Source organism: Magallana gigas, chromosome 6 (assembly GCF_963853765.1).
Source record: "Magallana gigas chromosome 6, xbMagGiga1.1, whole genome shotgun sequence".
NCBI classification, from domain to species: Eukaryota; Metazoa; Mollusca; class Bivalvia; order Ostreida; family Ostreidae; genus Magallana; species Magallana gigas.
In genome coordinates, this window is record NC_088858.1 from 23,078,546 (window position 1) to 23,089,908 (window position 11,363).

Genomic DNA, 11,363 nt, shown 5'->3' on the forward strand with positions numbered 1-11,363 from the left:
AAAGGTTATGGTGGACAATTTTCAGGACCCCAGAGGAACCTCGCTGAATTTCATAAGTAAGATCTGAAATTTTCTTAGTAATGGTATATGGACCCTCCCAATTTCTACAAAACTTGGGGTTCAATTTGCTAATACGTTTGGCATTAAGCAAAACTAAATCTCCTATTTTGTATTGGTTTTGTTTTGCATTATGGTCATATTTCTTCTTCTGCCTGGCTCCAGCTTTTAGCATTTGGGCTCTTGCAAGCTCGTGAACATCGTATAATGTAGCTTGTAAGTTTTTGACATACTCATTGTAAGAGTCACTAGAGAGTTTTGGGCTATCGTTCCGTCCAAATAACATATCTATGGGGAGTTCCACCTCTCTACCCAACATCAGCAAACTTGGTGTCTCACCAGTACTATCGTGTACAGATGATCTGTAGGCTAACATGAGCAGGGGCAAATAAGTATCCCAATCTTTAGGGTGCTTGCCTACGTATTTATTTAACATACACTTTAAAGTTCGATTGAATCGCTCTACAAGACCATCACTCTGGGGGTGGTAAGGAGTCGTCCTAGTTTTATCTATATCTAATATTCTACATATCTCCTTAAACAGGTCGGATTCAAACTGGGTGCCTTGGTCAGTATGGACCTGACGTGGAACACCAAATTTACAGATGAACTGGCATACAAAGGTATGAGCTACGGTAGAAGCTTCTATATTTGCTAATGGGTAACTCTCTGTCCAGCGAGTAAAGTAATCACTTATGACCAAAATATATGTTTTTCCTGACTTTGTTCGGGGCAAGGGACCAAAAATGTCCAGGGCAACTCTCTCCAAGGGGGCTCCAACATGGTATTGTTTCAAGCAAGCTTTTGGTTGTTTAGTAACTGGATTATGTATCTGACAAGTTGGGCATTCATGGCACCATTGTATAACATCTCTCTTGACATAGGGCCAATAAAACCTCAAGCGAACCCGATGTAATGTCCTTAAAATGCCAAAATGACCAGCAGATGGGTCACAGTGAAGCATGGTGAGAACCTCTATACGTAAAGAAGTAGGTAGGACAACCTGTAGCACCTGCTTATCATGACTTTTGTCTGTCCACTGTCTGTACAAAACACCGTCATCTATAATTAGTCGATCCCATTGTGACCAAAAGATTTTAAGTTCTACACCTAAATGGGAAATCTCTTGCCATGAGGGGCGAGTGGATGACTCTTTCCACTTATATACTATTGAAATAATGGGGTCACTAGTTTGAGCGGCCTTTAACTCAATTTTCCTAGTAGCTTGCCATTGCTCAGCTATAGAATGATCATTATTTTCTGGTAATTGATCACTAATTTCGTTATATTGATCAATAACTTGAGTCACAGACGGAGCAATTTGCTTTTGACTTCTTACAACACAAATATCATGAGTACACTCTTTTTCTTCTTCCTCAACTTCACGATTTTCTTTTCTTTTACAGTATTGACACTTGCCACAAGGTCGTCGAGAAAGACCATCAGCATTTCCGTGGGACTTACCAGGGCGATGGGAAATAGAAAAATCGTATACAGAAAGTACTTCAAGCCAGCGGGCCATTTGTCCCTCAGGATTTTTGAACTGCATCAACCAGTTTAGAGCACCATGATCAGTTCTGACAGAAAAGTGTTGGCCGTACAAGTAATGGTGAAAATGTTTAATTCCCTCGACAACCGCCAGAAGTTCTCGACGAGTCACGCAGTAGTTGCGCTCGGGCTTTGACAGTGACTTACTGAAATATGCAACCACCTGCTCTTTGTTATCTTTTACCTGTGAGAGGACAGCACCGATACAAAATGCACTGGCATCAGTATCTAAGATAAACTCTTGGGTCAAATCAGGGTATCCCAATATGGGGGCATTAGTGAGGCAATCTTTCAACGTATTGAAAGAGACTTGACAACTGTTTGACCAGTTAAACTGGGAATCTTTTTCTGTCAGTTTGTAAAGAGGTTTTGCTTTGTCACTGAATGATTTAATAAATCGCCTGTAATATGCACAGGTGCCGAGAAAACTACGTACTTCTGTAACAGTCTCTGGTTTTGGCCAGGCCTTAATGGCTTGTGTTTTGTCAGGGTCAGTTGCTATGCCATCAGCACTGACGATATGGCCAAGGAAGGATACTTGTTGTTGAAACATTTTACATTTCTTAGGGGACACTTTGAGGTTTGCTCCATGCAGCTTCTCTAAGACAGTTGATAATCGCTCCAAGTGTTGTTCAAAACTATCTGAATAGACAATAATATCGTCTATGTACAACAAACAAATTTCAAAATTCAGGCCACTTAGGACACATTCCATTTACCGCATTCCATTAGTCGTTGAAAGGTCGCAGGGGCGTTACAAAGTCCAAAAGGCATTACACGGAACTGATAAAGGCCACCATTTGTAACAAAAGCAGTTTTCTCAGCATCACTATTATTCATTTGAACCTGCCAAAATCCACTTTGTAGATCAAGTGTAGACAAGAGAAAAGCTGTCAATGAGACAGCAAACCGGGTTTTCTTTTATGTGAACTGTATCCATAATCCTATCAACACGTATCTAGTGAAATGGAGTACCCTATATGCAACATTTTGCCAAAAAATGACTAAGTTCAAAAGCTGGTATTTTTTTCATAAATTATCAAAAATCAAAATCCTAGCAATATGCACACCTCTGATATATGAACAATTGATCTGCAAAAGAACAACTTCCTATCTTAAAAACTGTAGGAGGAGTTATCCGTGCAATGAGGGTACCCTATATGCAATATTTTGCCAAAAAATGACTAAGTTCAAAAGCTGGTATTTTTTCGATAAATTATCAGAAATCAAAATCCTAGCAATATGCACACCTCTGATATATGTACAATTGTTCTGCAAAAGAACAACTTCCTATCTTGAGAACTGTAGGAGGAGTTATCCGTACAATGAGGGTACCCTATATGCAATATTTTGCCAAAAAATGACTAAGTTCAAAAGCTGGTATTTTTTTCATAAATTATCAGAAATCTAAATCCTAGCAATATGCACACCTCTGATATTTGAACAATTGATCTGCAAAAGAACAACTTCCTATCTTAAAAACTGTAGGAGGAGTTATCCGTACAATGAGGGTACCCTATATGCAATATTTTGCCAAAAAATGACTAAGTTCAAAAGCTGGTATTTTTTTCATAAGTTATCAGAAATCAAAATCCTAGCAATATGCACACCTCTGATATATGTACAATTGATCTGCAAAAGAACAACTTCCTATCTTAAAAACTGTAGGAGGAGTTATCCGTACAATGAGGGTACCCTATATGCAATATTTTGCCAAAAAATGACTAAGTTCAAAACCTGGTATTTTTTCGATAAATTATCGGAAATCAAAATCCTTGCAATATGCACACCTCTGATATATGTACAATTGATCTGCAAAAGAACAACTTCCGATCTTGAAAACTGTAGGAGGAGTTATCCGTACAATGAGGGTACCCTTTTGGCAGCCGCCCGCCCGCCCGCCATTTTCACCATTTTAATAACCGGATTTTTCCGTTGGAAAACCCGGTTAAAAACCACTTAGAACCTCGAAGGGCGTTAAGAGAATCATCAATACGGGGCAAGGGGTAAGAGTCCTTATGAGTAACTGAATTGAGACGTCGATAGTCTATACAAAATCTTACAGAACCGTCTTTCTTGGTACAGAGTACTACAGGGGATGCCCAAGGACTGGTAGATGGCTCAATAACACCACTCTTAATCATTTTGTCTACTTCGTCCTTAACAACTTGACGTTTTGTAATGGGGAGCCTGCGAGCTGCTTGTTTTATAGGAACTGCATCGCTAGTGTTGATTTGATGCTTTATAATATCTGTGACGCCTAGGTCTCCTTTAGATTTTGCAAATATATTCTGATGCTTCAGTAGCAAATTCTTGAAAGATAATTTTTGTTCTTCATTCAACAAGTTGCAGGAGGTTTCATACAAGATGGCTAAATGCTCAGGAATTGCTTGTGACTCAACGGGGTTTATTTGATAAACTTTTTGCAACTCTATGGGGTTATCCGTCTCAATTTGTAAAGCTTCATCGCACACTGCAGCGACAGTATCTTTGAAAACAGTAATGGTTTCACTTGTAAAATTTCCAATTCGCATAGGTACAAAACCATCTGTAAGGTTTACAAGTGCTCGAGCTACAACAACACCGCTCTGAGTCAGCTTTTCGCTATAGGGCTCAAGTATTCTCTCTGTTAAATAACTGTTTCCTTCCACCCGTCCCTTAATTACTGTTTCACTAGAAGGGGGTAGTACTGTGTCTTCACTTACTCTGATTCTACAAGAGGACATACTTATTGACCTTTGATTCCTGGTCACAGGTATTTGACCAATATGTAAACTGTTACTGGCTGCATCTATTGTACACTTGTACTGAGCCAGAAAATCAAATCCAAGCACTAATGGTTCATCAATACTAGCAACAATAATGGGTTGCTCATATTCATGCTCTTCAATAATAAGGGGAAAGATTGCACATCCCAATGGTTTAACAAGGCTGCCATCAGCCATACGTAGGGTACTAGAAGAAGGTTCAAGCTTAGGACGTAAAGCATCTGGTATGTCAAAATATTTCCCAGAATGCATAATCGTAGATGTAGAACCTGTGTCTACAAGGCATTCTAATTCCACTCCTAAAATCGTGGCTTTGATAAACAATGCATCTGATTTCTTACAAGGGGGGCAATGGGGAACGTTTGGGGTCATTTGGGGGTTAATTTGAGGGATAATCCTAGCTGGCACTTGACCCGTAGTGTCAGCTACTGGGCGTTTAAGTTATGATTGTCGTTTCTAGATTGGTTTGTCTGTTTTTGGGCTAGGGCATTCTGATCTCTCTGTCTCTTTCTACACTCCGACTTCCAGTGTCCGTTTAAACCACAGTAATGACAGGCGCCTTTCTTTTTAGGCTGCCTATCACCATTATTATACGTGCGCTTACTATTTGGGGAAGACTGTATCTCCCGACATAAAGGGTCTACTACTGACTTCTGGGATTGAAGTCCGAAATTTTCAGTGTTTTGAACAACGTTCATAGCTCTGTTAACTTTTAAATTGGACCGCTGTTTGCGTCCGTTCTGAAATGCCTCGCATTCGAGAGCTAATGTAACAGCTTGTTGAAGTGAAATGGGTTTGCCCTGATATACAGCCCATTCAAGTTCGGCATCACATAGGGAATCTATAAAACAATCCTTAGCTAATTGTTCTCTAGTTTCTGAAGTAACATTGGGGTAAGCATACCTAGCTAAGGACTTAATATCTTGGGCTAAATCCTCTAATTTTTCATTACGTTTTCTCATTTTATTTTTCATCTTTGCGCGGTATAACTCGCTCTGGTTCCGGGGCTCGAACCGGGAGCTAAGAACATTTACAAGCTGTGTGTAGTCCCGCCGCATTTCGGGACTGATGTCACTCAAAACAGTTTGAGCATCTCCACGCAAGCTAGTAGCAAGCTCGTAAGCTTTCATTGTGTTATTCCATTTGTTTAACTCAGCTATCATCTCAAACTGAATCAAATAGTCAGACCATGAAGTTTTGCCGTCGTAATTCGCGGGCTTTTTGTTTCTTCCTTCTAATGAATTAGACTGCGGGGATTGGTGTGGGTTTCTTGAAAATTCATTAAACAAACCACCTGGTTCATTGAACTCTAAGGGACCTTGATCTTCAAAATGAACACGAGTTCTATGCGTATATTTATTCTCGGAGTCTGTTACTGTAGGACTATTCATCCTGTAATTCGTACAGGGATAACCTTGAGAGTCGCCGACAAGACGGTCTTCATATGAGTAGAAACCTCTGTCACCCGTCTCTCTGTTTAGACTACATGTATCTACCTGAGTGTTCTTGTTTGAAACACTCGACGAGCCGCCAGTATGCCAATTCCTTTCTGAGGAATATACCCTACTGACACCCTCGTTACATGAACTGGGAATGCTATGTTCCCTCATATATGAGCCAGACAAACGCACATTCTCGCCTTGAGAAGCTACGTTGCTGCTTTCCATATTACAGTAATTTCTACTGGCTGCAGCCATTTGATTCTGCAGCGTATTGCAGAACTGATCCCGCATTAATTTAGAAAACTGTTCTTCCATCATTTGTCCTAATTGGTCTTTAAGTACGTGATTTATTTGGTCCTTAACTATGTTTAAGATTTCTCTAGGGTTTGATTCACCCACATCTCCGCAATCTAAACCGGGAGTTTCATCACAGTGGCGGGGGCCTCTAAAGTTTAAAATAACTTCACCACTGGGGGAACCTAGAGTCTCTTGTTCAAGTAAATCTGATTTACAAGTATTAGTATTTGCGGGACCCAAAGTAACCAATTCTCTCTCCGTATCGTCACACATATCTCGCCCAGTTAGCGAATCAGAAGCTGAACTGCTTGGTCTACTCGACATCATCGAAATTATAGACAAATATATCCTTTACCGCTGCCACCAAATTCTGTAACGTGCCCGAGGTATATCGGGTAACACAGTCTTGGACTGTATTTAGTTTTTAATAAAGACCGGTATTTCAACACCGCCGTCAATTCATATTTCCAAATATAATAATGTGTGACAATCCGAGAGAGAGAAACATAAGACTTGGTAACATTTCAAATAGATTTTAATCAACAACAATACTATAATCTAAGACAACATAAACAGGGGAGATATACTGCCTCGTAAACAGTAACACAAAATATCCACCCTAAATGTATAAAATCCAATGGGGAAAAAGGGGGGGGGGGGGTGATAAATATATATAGCAGACTGGCACCCAAATATTATCTTAAAATCCTAGTAATGAAATAATTCCTGAACAGAGTATATGGTAGGTCCCTGTACGTGCTATAATTTGCTAATCGTACTATGAATCTCACCGTTTATGAAGGTGGTCTGATTAGTGCGAGCGATGCTGATGCTCTGGTACCCCAGTCCCCCCCCCCCCCCCAAAAAAAGGGTGCATATATAAAGGTTTTCTACCGGAAATACCAAGTTACCAATGTATACTGATGACGTTATATATTACTGACGTCACGATTGGTAACATTCACAAACCGGAAATGCTGCAGCCCCAACATGATTATATAGGGAAGTAAAGAAATACGTTTAAAAGGAAATATATCAGGTGCCAGTGCTAGAAAAATAGGTAAGATGTTATTAAAGAACGCCAATAATATACGTAGATAGGTGATGTCTATAAATAATACGTATTGGTGCTATAATCGATCAACCGATGCAGTCACATGTGCATTCTAAATAAAAACCAACATGGCGGAATACGCATGGAATACGATCCCGATCGCATGTAATGACAATGCCATGTGCTCATATATATATATGGGCTTTATAACGGATATTATGCGTTGTATCACCGACAGTCATCGTAATATGTAAACAAAGATTAATAATCCAGATTCTATTTAAATCAATACGGTAAATAGATATTTTAATCAGGTCAATGTACTGATCTAACTCGCAGCAGAGCTGTCACAAGGTTGTTTTACCAGTTTTACTATACGGCTGTGAAATTTGGGGTTATCAAAATCTAGATGTTATTGAACGTGTACATTTGATTTTTTTAAAAACAGTTCTTAATTTAAGAAGCACGACACCAAATGTTATGATATATGTAGAAACAGGGAGCTACCTTTAATGATAATTAAACATTGAATGCTTATTTTTGGATGTCGTTGGTCCTATAACACACCAAGCACTGCAGACAAATTGAATACCGCGCGTTAGCATGATATGTGCTCATGGTGCATGAATTAGCAAAGTGTATTCATATGAAATTGAACATCACAGATTTTCGATGCAAACATAAGGGGAAATATACACAGAATGTAAGTATAATATCATATATAACAATATCATATCAGAATATACATAATATTGATTTTATAATCAATATCTTACAAAACAATATTTTATGATACAATATAATTGTATTTATCAAGCAAGTTTGAGTGAGGTGGGAATTTTTTTAGCATCTTTGGTACTATAGAGATCAGGCTCTATATGAGTTTCAAAGTTACATGATGCACGAAAGCTTTTCTTTCCAATTAGTCCAGTCAATCTACCCTTAAATTTGCCAAACCTTAACAAAATTGCAACAGATTGTTTTTAGTATAGCTTGAAAGTATAATGCCTAGACAATGATATACTGAAAGGCTAAAAAAAAATCTATAGCAGCAAAATGAAGACATTTTGGGTCAAAACTTTCTTATTTAGTGAAAAATGTAGAAAACCGGAAAATAATTTTTATTTTTTTATTTTTTGTACTTTAAATAGGTATTTTAACATACAAATGTGTTGGTTATTATTATTTTTATGTACAACTTTATAATAATCAATCATGTTCATGTCAATTTATTTTTAAATGCAAGAAAATTACAATTTTTTGAATGTTTTTTCCCAAAATTTGGACGAAAACATTTAAATTACTGCATGTCATTTGGTTATATCAAATATCATTTCAACATATAATTTTGGATTTACATGTAGTGGTTTTAACAACTTGAAGTTAAACAACTAAAAATCGTCCAAATCAGTGGACACCACACCAACAGAGTTAAAACAGTTCACCTTATGACATTCTCCCCAACCAGCTGTGCATTCAATACCATGCTTTCGGCACGTACATTTCTTGGTATCACAGTTCAGTTAACATTTGCATCTTATTACTTTTAAAAGCCTTTCGGGGGCTGGAGGCAGAGTACTTTTCAGTGGTAAAAAAAACACTTATGATCATCAGATTCATACCACCCCTATTCAGTAGGTTCCAAGTTCTCACACCGACCGAGCCATACTTGGGTTTGGTAGTAACATCTCAAAATTTTTTAATTAGCAGCATCAGATTGGTGGTAGGGTCTGAACCTGAACATACATGTTTCCAGTCACAACTTTGGAAGCAAATTTTCTGTACCGCAGCAAATCTAAGCCTTCATTTTCTACATATCCATTAAGACATGCTACTATTTCCTCACCAGCTTGAACAACATCTTCCTTTGAAGAGTATTTCATGATTCTTTGTGCTAAATCCTGAATATATACTGATGATTTGAACTTTTTATACGCAGCTCCCATGCCAATTCCAAACATACGGAATGTAGTATCACAACCACTTATAGCATGAATAAAAGGTAGCAAAGAACACAGCTGTTCCCCCATATCTTGCTTCGTTTTCTGAATGTTCCAAATTCTCATTTTTTTTGTAGTCTGTTTGGGCTCAGTACGAAAATAGATCGTATATGATTTCAAATCAACATGAAACACTGTTAAACCAGTAGGTCTGTGTCCTCTCCAATAACAGTCACCTTCTTTGACTTTGCATACTCCACTGCAGTCTGTACAATCTCAACATCAGCATCATCAGATGCTTGTACTACTGTGTAGCTGTTTTCAGTTAACCTTGTAGCCAGCATATTGATAAAGCGTTGCTCGTTAATTGTTGGCAAGGAAATTATCTTTTTTCATTTTGCATGGCTTTTCTTCAGAAAAATCAACTTTGAAAGGATTAATTCCATGTGTGCGCCTAATGTGGGCTGTATCCTTTACTGTTGGGCGAACTGGATATCCATCAAGTACAACAGTTTGTACACGTAAGTGATGTATGCTTGGATAATGTTAAGAAATTTTTTCACCTTTTTGCCAAGGAATTCTGTGAAGAAGTGAGCCCCCATCTAATACGTAGTGGGTATTTTTCTGTGCTTCCGGTAAATTGTCGTCATTTACTGTATTTTCCCACAGAACATCTGCAAGCAAAGACTTTTGTGATTCACGAGGAAATCCATTTTTATCAAATAATGATGATGGAATATTGCACAGTTCATACTTAAATATTTCTGATATGTCATCAAACAAGCCGTTTGCTGCAGTTGTGCATCTTTGAAAGAGAAGCTGTGGATCAACATGTACAGTTTCTCTGTCAATTTTAAGACTTGTTTTGGAAGCCATTGTGACTATTTGATCTTTTCTTTTAAAGCTAAAATCCAATATAGTTCTACTTTTTATAGACTTAATTATTTTATCTCCCACTTCTTTGGCATTGTCAGCATTTACTGAGCGATCTGCCACTACTCCAGTTTCGTACATTGGTGTCACCTGCAAATGGGCTACGATCCTTCATGACATCTATGATAGTCAGTACATTTTTCTGGTCTCTTTTTTGTCTTGCTTTTGTCTCCTCCTTGTGTTGTTCACTTGTGTAAAATCCAACACCACTCACCTCTTGCATAGCTTGATTAACCTCTGCACACGAAGGCATGGACAGAAGCCATAAAGCTCTCTGACTTTTTCCTATGCCACGGCCTCGGGTCAAACCATCAGCTGTTTTCACGCTACGCATAAGGACTTGTTCAATAGCAAGATCAGTTGACAAGCCTGCCAAGTATCTTTCGCTTCTACGTACAACATGGAAACCACTCTTGATAGCTTTGTAAACATCTGGATGATCAATATCATCAGGTACACATAACCGGATTTAGTGTAGAGATTGCGTCCCGATGATGCAAAGTATGGTAACATATCCTGAAGGGCCCGTAAATGTAAATCCCAGTCACCAGTCCTCTCTGCTCTGATGAATGATCTTAAAATTTGTATCATTTCCGAATACTGTATTCACAGTCTAGCTGTGCGACTTTCCTTTTTCTGTTCTAGAAAACATGTAAAGGAAATATGCAGTTGTTTTAATGCAGGATGATCAAGAACTGCCTCTGCACATACAGTTTTATCTAACAACTGGCTAAACATCTTGGATGCTTCCTCAAGAACAGTATTGTTCCCACTATCCAGAGGTGTTTGGTCGCCTAAATCATTTTCCTCAGAAGATGGGAGGTTATACCAAAGAGCTCAGATCCAAGTAGGCAGCAGGCACGTAGCATCGTTTTTGAAAGTAGGGGGGGGGGGGGGGGGGGGGACTCATCCAAAAAATCTTGACAAGCAAAAAAATAAAACATAATCAAAGTACTGAAAGTACTGGAAAGCGCTAAGCCGAGAGAAAGGGTTAAAATATACCGAATGTTATGTAAATACACGTAAAGAATCATATTTGAATCGGAATTTGTTCGTTATTGTAAAAGTTCACGTACTCAGAATTCTGAAATAATATAGAATTTGGAAATACCTTGGTTATAGAATGCATATTTTTTTTCAATGATTAATGCATGCTGTCGTGTTACGGTGAAAACAGAATGCTGATGACTTAAAAAAAATCATAACCACAGCATTCAATGTAATGCAATTAATGCAAGTGTTTCTTTATTTTTGAAGCATAAATTTTATCAAATTGACTGTAAATCAAAGTTTCCAATTCCAATTCCAGTTTTGAAGGGACTTG